At 44.8% G+C, this 12352-nt stretch overlaps 1 long non-coding RNA gene across 1 annotated transcript in view; it reads right to left on the reverse strand.

Moving 5' to 3' along the window:
• Positions 1-641, reverse strand: part of LOC145653824 (uncharacterized) — a 17014-nt gene extending 16373 nt beyond the window's left edge. Inside the window, exon 1 of the long non-coding RNA XR_014120028.1 lies at positions 565-641. This is a non-coding gene — a long non-coding RNA (uncharacterized LOC145653824). The remainder of the gene's footprint in view (positions 1-564) is intronic.
• Positions 642-12352: the final 11711 nt, after the last annotated feature.

Below are 12352 nucleotides of genomic sequence, written 5' to 3' on the forward strand. Positions count from 1 at the left end.
AACAAACAAACTGCCTCATCTTCACTCTGCCCATTACAAGTCCCTGCATGATGTCATTTGCGTGTTAGTTAGCTGCATGCTTAGACAATTGTCATTACTGTGGTGAAGTTAGTAGCTTTGCAATCAGTTAGTATCAGACCTCAGAGATACCTAGGAACTGTACAGGGCCACAGACATGGCAAGATTTCAATACAGGGTCGCAGGTTTGCCAAGCTTTCACACACACGCGCACACACGCACACACATACACGCACACACATACACGCACACACATACACGCACACATACGCGCACACACACACGCACACACACACACACACACACACACACACACACACACACACACACATACGCGCACACACACACGCACACACACAGGACAACTTCCAAGAGTTCAGCACTCAGGCACCTCTGTTTCTTAGACACTGTTTTCTTTAGAGAGGAATAAACTGACACTGTGACAAATGGCTGCCTAAATTTGGCCGGTGTGCAGCTGGTAAATGGAGGAAAGGAAAAAGCAGGGCAGAGCAGACGAGGTTCTGAATGTTCACAAGACAACTGTACCTGCTGGAGGAAGTGGGGCTTCTTCAACACAGCCTTGTTCTTCTCTCTTAACTCCAGCAGGTCACCTTTAAGACTTTGAGACGTACACACACAGATACATATACAAACATAGTATCAGGCCTCTACGCTTTAGTAGTACATGCTCACTCTCAGTATGGCTGTAAAACATGCATTTATTTTAAATGAATGTTACTAATGCAAGTAGCCTCTCCATCAGTGAATGCAACTGCAAGGCTTAGCAAAACAAGCCACCCAGCATGACTCTCACACACACACACACACACACACACACACACACACTAACACCCCTTTCCCATTCATTTTGTCACACAAACACACAAGTGACATCATATTTACAAACCTTTCTCAGTCACAATGTGCCATGTAGAGCAGCTGTCTCTACTAGTAATGAAACATCTGTAATATCTGTATAAAATAAGGCCAAAGCAGCAGGCTAAATGAGTAATAAACAACTCACCGAGATTTGTTTTGGTCTGGTATGAGCTCCTCTCCTCTTTGGTCCTTCTCCCCTCCCTCCCCTCTGCCTGCTGGCCAGGCTCTTCTCCACCCTCCTCCACCCGCAGCACCCCTGCTCTCCGTGCCCCCTGCCCCTGGGGCAGCGTGTCGGCTCCCTCCGCCAGGCCTCCTCCATGTCCGACCGGCGGCTGTCGGGGGAGTTTGACCGGAAGGGTAGAGCGGTCACTGGCCATGGTCGGAACGTCCAGGCGTACTCTTCTTCATTCTTACACACAGACAGAAAACGAGGAGGAGAGAGAGAGGGAGAGAGGGAGCCGATGGGGGACAGACGGAGGGAGTGAGAGAGAGAGAAGATGGGGGGACAGAGAGAGGAAGAGAGAGAAGACATATAAGGGAAGAGAGAAGGAAGGGAGAGTAGGGGAGAGAGAGGATACAAAAGCATTAGCACGTCACATCTCACTTCTTTGCTTGGGTTATTCAGACTCGCACACTCCATCAGTCTGTGCTCGGGGTCTTAACGAACATCTGGGCCTGTGATTCCTCCACTCAGCAGAGACAACAACTCTGCAGCCTGAAGGGACGGTTAGGCAGACAAGTATAAGTGAAGCATGTACAGCAGAGCAGAGAAATCCCCAGAGGGAAGCAATCACAGGAGAAATTCCTGGAGCAGAATATGGCCTGGAATATGGGTCCTTCTGCTGGAGCTTAAAGGATTGTGGGAAGGTCTTTAGCTATGATCTAACACTGAAGGCTCAGATAAGGCATCCTCAGATGGATGGGATTTGTTGTGCAGGAATCTCAGTAGCTGCAGATCAACAGGCAACATTAAATGACGTCTGATATTTGGGGTAGTGGACAAATGTGGAGTATTGCTGAACTTCTTGGGTTCAGCCCAATAGGTGGAGCTCTCCTCTGATTGGAAGACTGAGGTATCTGACACTTAGTGCCTGGCTTTACATCGGTGGTTCTTGTCACCAGTTAAAGATTGTTGCGCATGCTATAGCATGATCATAGCTCATAAGACTACTGAGACCAATCACTCAATGAGGTTCAAAGAAACAATTCACCCTCTATCTTCTGTTAATCTAAAACCCTCACTTAAGGGTTTATGCAAGTACCAGAAAGTTGTCTGACTCTGTTCTGATGAGCAGAGGCCTCGGTTTATACAGACTGACAAACAGTGAAACATACACACCATTCAAATGAAAATCAATCAGGAAATGTAAATAACAAGCACTAATGTAATCACACTTATATACTCTCTACCCAGTTTATGAGAAACATCCACCTTTCACACCCACTGGGCAGATTAACTATACCTGTATTAAGTGTCTTTCAGAAATTCACAATCACAGTCTGTAACCCATCTGTCACCCAGATCACTGTTAATCAGTTTCTCAGCACAGGAACACTGTTTAGAAGATATTATTTGGGTTGTGCTGAAGGTTTTAAATCTATTTTGTGTTTTCCAGTACCTAAAGATTGGGCAGATTGGGAGGAGCTCCCGACTGGATTATCGACCAATCAACTGATATGCACTACCAGTCCATTACTAATCCTTCAGAATCACAGACTCCTTAAGAACATCTGATCTTTAAAAAAAGTATTACAATTATGAAAAATGGTTTTGAGGGTTCTGAGAAACAATGTACATTTAACAAGGGAGTCAATGAGTGAGTGAGACTTCAGGCAGTCACAAAATCCCACGTGTAGCAAATAAATGTAAGAGGTGTCAGAGAATACACAGACCAAGCGGCTCAAATTGTTAACTGGTTTATGACTGACAGAGGTGCAAACATCTGCTAGGAATGGGCTACAGTTGATGGGAATAATAATGATTTTAGCCAGAGTGTCTGGAGAATCCACACAGAGGAAGTGGCAGATTTAAAGGCATTAATTAGGTTGTCAACAGGCAGGATTTAGGGGAGAAGAGACTCTGACTGGATTGTGGTCAGACCCAAATCCAGGAGATGAGAAAGCGATGGTGTAAGGGGGCCTAGGGAAAACCCTGAACTGAATCAGACTGAACCGATCCAGAGAGAGCGGAAATGAACTAAAATATATACATAGACATACTGTATATACATATACATACAAACACATACACTGTGCGCACAATTATTATATAAGTTGTTTCTGAGGATTCATTTTATTATTGAACTACAGTGCTCTCGGTCAATCAACAATGTTAATAAACCTCAAACCTGAATAAGTAAAAGTTTGGCAACTATTAGTGTGTAAAATTATTATTCAACAGAATGAAAAATGGATCAACTTATCTCACTTATTTTTATCTTTTAAAGTGAGAATAACAAACAAATCAATTTATAAACATATAAACACTTCTTACATTTCATTTAAAAAAAAAATCAGTGACCAAAATAGCCACCCTTCTTTCCAATAACAGTCAAAAGCCTTCCATTCATGGAGTCTGCCAGATGGTGGCCCGAGTACCGCAAGGCAAGGCGCAGAAGGATAACGGTACTCACAAGCGTTAATACGAACATGAAATGGTTGACATTAAACAAGCACAGTTAACAATAACGAAAACATGTAGCATTACCAAGAAATGGTAGTGGGAGGCGAGCGTTCCGTGACATTACTTAATCTGTTGATGATCAACTTTTTGTGCAGTAGCAACTACAGCCTCCCACACTGTTCAGAAAGCTCTACTGTTTTCCTTCACAATAAATCTCCCATTTAAGAAGCACCCACAAGTTCTCAATAGGGTTTAGGTCAGGTGAGGAAGGGGGGCATGTCATTATTCTTTCATCATTAAGGCCTTTACTGGCTAGCCACGAAGTGGAGTCCTTCGAAGAAGATTTTTCTTGTACCACTGCTTGAAGAAAATGTCTCCTAAAAACTGCCAATAGGTTTGGGTATTGATTTTGAGTCCATCTTCAACTTGAAAAGGTCCAACTAGCCCATCTTTAGCAGTACCCAACCTCCACCTTGCTGGTGTCTGAGTCAAAGTGGAGCCCTGTGCCTCTTACTGATCCAGTCATGGGCCCATCCATCTGGTCCGTCAATAGTAACTCTCATCTCATCAGTCCAAAAAACCTTTGAAAAACTTGAGATATTTCTTGGCCCAGATTTGACGTTTCACTTTATATGTCAAGTACAGTGGTGATCGGGTTTCAGCCTTCTGCCGCGGTAAACTCTAATAAAGAGTCACAATATATATGTCCTTATGTGTTCAAAGAACATTTACTAAGCAGAAGAGAAGAGGTGAAAGCATCTGCCCGATGTGAGTGAGGCGCCCCTTAGAAAGACAGAGAGAGCCTGGTTCTAACTGGTTTGGACTGATCTACTAATACCGAGCTTCACTAACACTAACAATCTTGTTCTGTTATCTAGCAGAAAAGACAAGAAACCTGCAGACAGTTTCAGGATGCGGGTTCAAGTTCTGCAGACAGTTTCCACTTACTGGTCACATTCAAACACAATTCACAGAGTAAGACAGTACGCATTAAAATCAATCTTATTTATATATTATTATATATAAATTTCTTCCACATTTCCCCCCTTTTATCATTTTAACATAACAAACATCTAACAGAAAAAAGACAGAAATTCACATCAGTGATAAGAATTCATTCAGATTCAACTTATCAAGTCATAAAATGTACACTGAAGAAGGCTACGGCTGTTTGTGTGAGGGCTACGGCTGTTTGTGTGAAGGCTACGGCTGTTTGTGTGAGGGCTACGGCTGTTTGTGTGAAGGCTACGGCTGTTTGTGTGAGGGCTACGGCTGTTTGTGTGAATGCTACGGCTGTTTGTGTGAGGGCTACGGCTGTTTGTGTGAGGGCTACGGCTGTTTGTGTGAGGGCTACAGCTGTTTGTGTGAAGGCTACGGCTGTTTGTGTGAGGGCTACGGCTGTTTGTGTGAAGGCTACGGCTGTTTGTGTGAATGCTACGGCTGTTTGTGTGAAGGCTACGGCTGTTTGTGTGAGGGCTACGGCTGTTTGTGTGAAGGCTACGGCTGTTTGTGTGAGGGCTACGGCTGTTTGTGTGAAGGCTACGGCTGTTTGTGTGAGGGCTACGGCTGTTTGTGTGAAGGCTACGGCTGTTTGTGTGAGGGCTACGGCTGTTTGTGTGAGGGCTACAGCTGTTTGTGTGAGGGCTACGGCTGTTTGTGTGAAGGCTACGGCTGTTTGTGTGAAGGCTACGGCTGTTTGTGTGAAGGCTACGGCTGTTTCTGTGAGGTACAGGGCCTCTGTGTGATGGCAAGCTGGAAATACTGAAATATATTACATTCATGCATCTATAAATGGAATTTGTCTGTTTTACAGAGTAATTGGGAGTTTTTCATCAGGGATGCCAGTGAAGGGTGGATTATAGTCTTCCAGTCTTTATAGTCTGGAATGCCCTCTGGACCGATCTTCACAAGCTGGTAACCATCTCCTACCACACCTTTTACTGACCTGGTGATGCACTGCCTAACTAGCGAAAAGATGCAGGGTAAACACAGTTGGAGCAATGTAACAACCACCACTACAGGCAATAGTGTGGTGAGTAGCCAAGACCCCCATTCCCCAAAATTTCTCCAGTGTGTCTGGGTGTTTGAATTTTCTGTTGCATATGTTCGCTAATTGAAGTAAGGTTGTTGTGACTGTCCGGAATAAAGAAACAACAAGAAATCTCAAGACGTTTGCAAACACCGCCCTTCTCGGCAAGGAGAATGTCTAATGCAAGCCTGTGTTGTATTACTGTGGTGCGCATAGCACTCAATTCGTCATTCAGCAGTTTTAGGGCCGATTCTGTCTCATTTGCTAGGGCTAATACCTTCCATGCTAGTCTATTCATTTTATTAAACAGGGCTGTGGTTCCACCACCAGGCATCAAAAACCACCCTGTCACAGCCTATGGTCCTGTCCAAGGATCCCAAAGATGGTTACCCTGATACCATGCAGGCATTTCACTCGTAAGAGGCCTCTTAGATCTGTGTCTAGTACCAAGCCCCTGGGGTGTGTTTTCAGTAAATAGGCAGTGAGACTGCACAACAACAACTGCATCCATACCAGGTTTTAGGTAGTTCTAAGTAAGCATCTCATCCACATGCCCACATAAATCTGCTGGTTGGAGTGAGAGGGATTTTACAGATGAACTGGATGGTAGCCTTGTTGACCTTGGCCCTACACTCACTCGTAGTACCATTCAGCACTAACGGTGTTGTACACTGTGACACCCCCACCTGAGTCCCTTGAGGGTTGCTGGAGCATAGGCAAGTCTCCCCATGTCTCCAGGCAATTTCAAATCTGCTGTGGTTATGTTGATATAACTCACCTTTTGTTGTAACATGTACTGGATCACTAAAAGTCTGATTATGCTTTATCTGATGGCTGTAGGTGATGGGATTCATCACTGACTCAGGTACTGAATGCTTAGATGCCAGAGTGACATTCTGCACTAATTTGTATGTGAGGGGTACTGTGCTCCAGCTTTGTGACAGAGTCTCACATACACAGCCATCAGCAGTAAGTGGTGATGCTTCCTTCTGCAGTACCGCCAAAGTGCAGACCATATTGCCATGACATTGTGATATAGCACGTGCTAGGCTGCTATGGGTGTGTTCTGGGACTAGAACTCATAATGCTTCAGCCATTATTTCATCTTCATTTTTATCATGTTCCTGACGATCCTCCTCATCGGTCTATGCCTTAGGCTCTGGAGAGGATCCCAGGGTCACTGTCAATGTCATCTCTAAGCAATAATCTCTGCCAGTTCATTCAACACAGCATCAATATATGCCTGAATCAGTCACTTTGTCCACTTTGCCAAGACGGCATTTCCATCTTTCTCACTGACCTGCACCTCACCTTCCCCGTATGTTATATCTCATCTGACCTGACTCCAATCATTGCAAGGGTGACTACACATATACTTGTTGTAACCTACATGTACATAAATCTTAGCACTTGCCTTGATAACACTGCAGGTGAACAGTCCTGTTTCTCCCTCTTTTAATACAACTGTCTTTTTATTATCGGGACTCTGCAGGTCACCTGCTGTATTTTGAGGAGTGTAAAATACGCTCACCACTCCCTTTGGGCTCCTCAGTTACACTATCGAGGTGAGCAGAATTATCAGGTGTCGTGGGGATGCCATAGTTATTTGTTGAAATACTTATCAATTGAAATGTGTTTTTGCAAAAGGCCAGATCCTAAGTGTGGTCCATTTAGGGTAGAACCTTGCCCTTGATGCTTGTTGGTGCTCAGAGTACAGGTATATCCAATCTGCATTCTTCCCATCTCACCAGGGCTTAGTGGTACCCCGAGGCTAGTCGCTAATAGGTACACCTTATCTATTGGTCTGGCTGACTCAGTTCTTCTGATTCGGGTTGTTCAGCTGGTTCAGGGACTCTCCTGCAGTGACTGGCATGGACCCACATGGTTCTTCCCACTGTTTTCACTGCTGTGTGTGTAGTAAGTAGTACTTGAAATGATCCGGTCCACCTGGGCTTGTTTCACCTTGTTCTTCGGAAAGCTTTGATTACCACCCAGTCCCCTGGTTTTAGGTTGTGTAGGGGTCCTGTTGCTGGAGCCAATAGGGCTGCTTTCACCTGCTTGTGAATAGATTCAAGAGCACAGGACAGAGTTGCGCAATAGTTCAGCATAGCATCATCACACATGGGTAGATCAGATATGCAAGGTTTTGCAGCTCCTATTCCAGTGTTGGGTGGTTGTCTGAACAAAATTTCAAATGAGTTTAGCCCATGTTTTGGATTCATATGTAGTCACATTTGCATAAGTACTACAGGGAGGACTTCCTAGCCCCATAGTCCATCCTAGACCTGTTTCTGCACATGCCTTGCTCAATGTATTCTTCAAGGTGTCATTTTCCCTCTCTACTGCTCCTGCACTAGCTGGGTGGTAAGCACAATGCTGTTTTAGATCTATTCCCAGGAATTTTCCCACTGTTTTCAATGCTTTACAAATGCTTACAAAGGGTGTATCATTGTTGCTAGATATCTTAATAGGTATACCCCATCTTGGAATTATATCTCTCAGAAGCGCTTTTGCAACAGCATCAGAGTCTTACTTTGCTGTTGGGAAAACCTCAATCCATTTGGACAACATATCAACTATTACCAGACAATATTTCTTTCCCTCAGTAGGTGTCAGTTCTATAAAGTCCATTTGTAAATGGTCAAATGGCTTGTCTGGTATAGAGTATGCTGCCTGTTCCACTCTAAAACCCCATCCTGCATTGTGTTGTGCACAAATACCACATTGTTTGCAAAAAGTATGAGAGTAATTAAAAAAAAACACTTAGTGAACCATCTTTTGTTTACTTTGACTACTATCCCCCTTTTGACACATGTGCTTTACCATGCGTTAACTTAGCGAAGAATGGAAACATGAATTTGGGTAAGCACGGACGCCCCTGGCAGACATGTCCACATCTCTTTTTGAGGATACATCCAGATTCCTCCAGAGAGCTTTCTCATCCATTGTTGCTCTGGCTTGGAGTTCTGTTATCTGTCAGAGAGGGGTCACAAGCTGTGGGCAAGAAAAAGTTAGTTCCTTCTTCATTAGTGCTGCATACTGCTCGTGCGTAACCTAGAGAGACTGGATCAGATTTGTTAGTATGAGCCGAACATTTACATACTGCAATTGCTTTGGGCAGTTGGATGGCATCCAGGAGGTCAGGCACAAGTTGATGATGGGCTATTTGAGTGCCTGAGTTTGTGAGAAATTTGTGGTGTTTTCAGATGGCGCCAAAATCGTGAGTTACATCGAAGGCGTACCTGCTGTCAGTGTATATGGTGGCTGAGCGATCCTGAGATATTTTACATGCTTCTTTTGGTGCTTGGAGCTCAGCTGCTTGTGCAGAGAGATGTGATGGGAGAGGTGCTGTTTTCAGTACCTTGTGACCTGTGACCACTGCATAGCCTACATTGTTTTAACCAGTGTCTGGATCTCTGGATGCTGACCCTACATACATAATCAAATCAGAGTTCAGGAGGGGTTCATCCTTCGGATCAATCCTGGGAGAGCATAAGTGGTTAGTTGAGATACAGTCATGAGGTCACCCATCGTCCTCTGTTGGAAGTAACATAGTGGGGTTAAGCACAGTACATCTCTTAACCATAATGTTTGGCATGTCTAGCAAAATCATGTTGTACTTGAGCCAACTCTGTGTCGACAAATGGGATGTACTCTGCTCCAGCAGGAGCAGGGAGACGGCATGAGAAACCAGGAGTGTCAGATCAGAATATCCTACTGTGTCTATGGAGGCCACTGCCTTTTCCACGGCAGCCATCACTCTGCAGCACACTGGGAGCCCCACTGCCACTGGGTCCAGCTTACTCGAAAAATAGGCCACTGGTTCCAACTGGTCTCCATGCTTCTGCAAAAGAACAGAGGTCATGCATCCTTTCTTTTTATTAACGGTTTGTGTGAATGGCTTACTAGGATCTGGTAATTGCAATCTGGGAGTAGTCTGTAGGGCCATTTTTAATTCCTCAAAAGCTTGGCTCGCTTCCTCAGTCCAAGGAATTTTTGAGGAAGCACTGAGTGAAGTGCAATACACTATCTCTCTAATGGGAGCTTCCAGGATGGATTAGTTAGGAATGAAATTCCTGCAGTAAGAACATATGCCAAGAATGATAGTACTTGTTTTACCGTGACAGGCTTGGGAATCGTTTGAATAGCTGACACTCTGTCTACAGAGAGTCTTTTGCCTTCCCCCATGATGTCATGACCTAAAAACTGCACCACTTGTTTTACAAACTGCAGTTTGGATAGGCTAACTTTGTGGCCCTCTTTAGCGAGGTGTTGCAACAATGCTACGGTATCATCTTCACACCATTCTTTTGTGGGAGAACAAACCATGAGATCATCCACATATTGTAGGAGGGCAGATCCTGGCACTAGTGTCAATTAGCTCAGGTTCTCTATCAGCATTTGGTTATAGATGTTTGGGGATTCACAATACCCTTAGCACAGTCGTGTAAAAGTATATGGCTTCCCATCAAACATGAATGCAAACCAATATTGGCTGTCTTTGTGAACTGGAACACTGAAAAAAGCATTAACTAGATCCACTACAGAAAACCACTTCCTATCAGCTGGTACTTGTCCTAAAATTGTGTATGGATTCGGAACATCCGGTGCTCTCTGTATTATAGCTGCATTGAGTGCCTGTAAATCCTGTACAAACCTCGACCTATCTGGCTGTGGTGGTTTTCTGGCCTTCTTTACAGGGAAGGTTGGTGTATGCACTGGTGAGTCTGGACAAGGGACAATTGCTCTGGCTTTCACTATTGAGTTAAACACGGGCATGATGCCTTCAATGGATATTGGGTTTGTCTTGGCATAAAATCCCATTTTGGGATAATTACCACTGGGTCTATTCCTTTGATTAAGCCCACATCATGTTTCCCTTGTCCACATACTGATTCTGGAATGAACTTCAGCCGGCGTGGTTGATTCTGTAACGGAAACACTTGTCATGAGAGGTTAGTACGACACTGCGCTTGACATGTACACATGAGGCATGACCTTGTTTAAAGACCCCCAGCGTTGCATATTTTGGTGGGACCCGACCACTTCTTGTGTTTGAGCATTTCAGCACCCAATGACCCACATCCTTCTATTCCCTATTGGAGGGCTTAGCCAGAGAAACGTGGGGTTTGGAGCCCATTGCATTAAAAAGTCAGCTTGACAACAGCCATGAGGAGGGATATTTTTGTTGGCTAAGAGAAGCCTTAAATGGTACTCCATTCCCTGGGAATCCATCAGTGCATCTAGTAAACTGGACCTGTATGGCACAGTAATGGGCAGACCAGAATGTGGTTGACAGATTCAATCATTCTCTAGCATGGGACTCTTTAAACCACTCCTTCTCAAACTCTATGTCTTGTCCCCATAGATATGTGCACTACAAAGCAAATGGTCTGCAAGCATATAGTCGGTGTCATCAGGCAAGGTACGATTACATGTGTTGGTAAGCATTTCCTCACACACACACACACACACACACACACACACACACACACACACACACACACACACACACACATGAGTTATCTTATCAGGGCAGAGCTTCCAGCCATTCACATATAGGGGTTCCTCTGGCCTATATATGACTCCGTGAGGCCCCCCCCCATGGTGACTGTAATCCCCTTCATTGAAGATGAAAGAGTAAGATGAAATTTGCACATTAGGTCATGCCCCAATACATTGACTGGGCAATGTTTAGATATCAGAAAGGAATGGGTAGTACATGTCAGAAAACTGTGGTTGAGTGACCCACTGTCTGAATTGTTTTATTAGTGAGACCTGGTGTTTTCTTCAACACCCCTGTTGTATGACTTAATGTCCTGCCCCTGAGTCTACTAAAAATGTCAATATATCCCCATCAATAGTTAATGGAATGCACGGTAGTTGGTTGTAGGGTATACAGGCATATTTTAGCAAACAATTGGAATTTTCTGATGGTTTAAATTTCTCATCAACCTTTCCTCCTTGGTGTTTGGTGGCTCGTCTTTCTGCACTGCATGTGTGTGCTTTGTGGTATGTTGTGTGTCCTGGCTAATGTGAGCTAACTGTTTTTGCTGGTGTTGTGTGTTACCTCCCCTGCTCCCAGCGGAGAACCCCTCACCATTTTTCACCCATCAGTCTGCTTGATCTTGTGTGGAGGCTGGGCTGTCTTCTTCCTCTTTCTTGGGATGGTTTTTAGCAAAGTGTCCAAAGCTCCCACAGGTGAGACAGGCCCCTCTCTGTCCGCCTGGCTCATATCCTCCTCTCCCTCTCCCTCACCTGAATGTGCAGCGTGGAACATCATGAGGTTGGCTGCGTGGAGATCTGTGTGTGCAATATCTGGCTGCAGGCCGTTCATGATGCTATTTCGAAGATGGGCCTCCCACACTCCCGGAGCTGTTTCACCCGCTGCTGGTGCTTCTGGCTTTTCAAGGCCACAGCGTTTCTCATGCAGCTCTGCAAGACGAGATAGGGGGTCACTGTTTCTCCATCTTCTTGCTTGCACATGCTAATTTTGGTTGTATCCATTCTGATTGGGAAAGCTGTTTCTAGGCGCTGATGGAAAGCCACATACGGCTGATTGCCTGCATGGTCTCAGTCTGGATTGGTCTTCTTATGGTCTTCCTGGGGCCAGCTGTGTGATACCTTGCTCCAGTCTATGCCCATTTTAGCCATGAGGAGGCGATGGAGTTCATTAGTTGTTGTACGGAACTGCTTGCAGAGGATTTAGAATTCTTCACCAAACCTTCTTCCTCCCACCTCTCACACATCTGGCAGGGTGGTCATGCTCTCTTTGGTATCGCTCATAGTCCATGTCCTGTGGA

Source organism: Electrophorus electricus, chromosome 3 (assembly GCF_041902795.1).
Source record: "Electrophorus electricus isolate QZ-2024a chromosome 3, ASM4190279v1, whole genome shotgun sequence".
NCBI classification, from domain to species: domain Eukaryota; kingdom Metazoa; phylum Chordata; class Actinopteri; order Gymnotiformes; family Gymnotidae; genus Electrophorus; species Electrophorus electricus.